Here is a 1714-nt window from a genome sequence, read left to right on the forward strand (position 1 = left end):
CGTCCCAGGCTGTGCAGCTCAGACAGGGTAGAGGAAAATAAAAAGCAGCAGTCTCGACAAACTTGGTCTCTATCTGTTGATGCCAAAATGGGCGAGAAACTGCCGGCCTGAAGAGTGTGGGCCCACAGCAGTTTCTCTTCCTCCCTCCCCTCTTTTCCCCACCTTGTGACTCTCTCCCGAGGCTCCTGTCTCAAACTATGAGGGGACAGAGTGGAGAAGGGACAAAGATCAGGCTTGCCCTCACCCCACTACCCAGCGAGCTGCTGTTACCAGAAGCGGCTCCCACCCAGCCTGTGGGTACCAGCTGCTCAATGGCTGTCTTGGGTCTCCCGGGGGAGGCAGGTGGCGGGGAGGGGCTGGCCTTTACCTTTAAGAGCATCCTTCCTACTAGCCCTCCCTTTCCCCAGGGCAGCATCAGGCAGGTCCCCAAGTCCAGAGAAGAGCCTGTATCTCCAGGTACAGCCTGGCCCGTGGCTCCCCCTCCTCCCCTTCCTGCCTTATCCCACACTGTTCATGCTGCTGGGTCCTCTCCATCCTGGAAGGACAGGCCTCCCTAGGAAAGGGGATAGGGCTGGAGTCAGGATGGAGGGATGGGGCGTGGGGGAAGGGCAGGGGCTGGTATGGGGCCGGGAGGGAAGGGGCGCTCCCAGCTGCTGGCCTCCTGCCAGGCACAGCAGGGAGAACAGGCTGGGCTACATGACACAGGGCAGAGGAGGTGGTAACGTGGAGGAAGGAACACAGTCCCTCCTTGGCTTCTTCCAAGTGACAGTTTTGTGATCTTGGGCCAGCTGCCAAATGCTGCTGTGATATGGGGACTCCTTGCACCGGCACGTTGTCTGCGCCAGGCCAAGGCCCGAGGCGGGTGCTGGCAACGGGGAATCACTTGCTCACACCCAGGCCTGCACTCAATGCTTGGGGCCCAGCCCAGGCCAGAGCCCTGCGGGAAGGCCAGGGCACAGCTGAGCCAGTTGCCTTCCCCGAGCCTCAGTTTCCCCAGCCAGGGGCCAGGGTGAGCTTTGATCTCTCTCCAGACAGCCCAGGGCCTGAGGTCTCTTCTGGGGTAAGGCTTCTGAAGGTGTCCTGGCCCAAAGGCCACACTGGCAGGAGTCCCGAGGGTCCTAGGCCCTCCCAGAACATGCTGTCTCGGGGTTGTGGGCTGAACACACTGAACACGCTGCCCTCCCTGCCCCCCTGGCCCCATGGCCCAGCAGCTGAGCAAATGGCATCTCTCCTCCTCCCTGCCCCCTGCCATTCCAGCGCAAAGGGCACAGGCCTGACGTGCCTGCTGGCAGCTGAAGCTTTCCATACTGCTGTCAGGTTTTCCAGCGCAAGTGAGCCAGGAGGGCCAGGAATAACCCCTGGCCCCGAGGGTCTGGGGGTGTGAGCCTGTCCGGGGCCTGCGTTCAGGCCCTGTGCCCAGGGGTGCCGGCCAGACCTCCCCCCACCCCCCACCCGCAGTCTGGGCATTGGGAGGCACCTGTGGCCACTGGGAGCTCGTTTCTGGCCCGAGTCCCGTGGGAATTAGCCCAGGCTCCAGGGCGGCCGAGTCCTCTCCCTGCGTGACCTTGGGACAGGCACTCACCTCTCGGGTCTGAGGGGATGAGCTTGTGAAGGGCCTGGATCTGAGCTCAGCCATGCCCACAGCTGCTGCTGTTAGGATGAGCTTTTGTTGTTAATCCTCACCCAAGGGTATTTTTTCCACTGATTTTTAAAG

This window comes from Myotis brandtii, unplaced genomic scaffold (assembly GCF_000412655.1).
Source record: "Myotis brandtii unplaced genomic scaffold, ASM41265v1 scaffold33, whole genome shotgun sequence".
Taxonomy (NCBI): domain Eukaryota; kingdom Metazoa; phylum Chordata; class Mammalia; order Chiroptera; family Vespertilionidae; genus Myotis; species Myotis brandtii.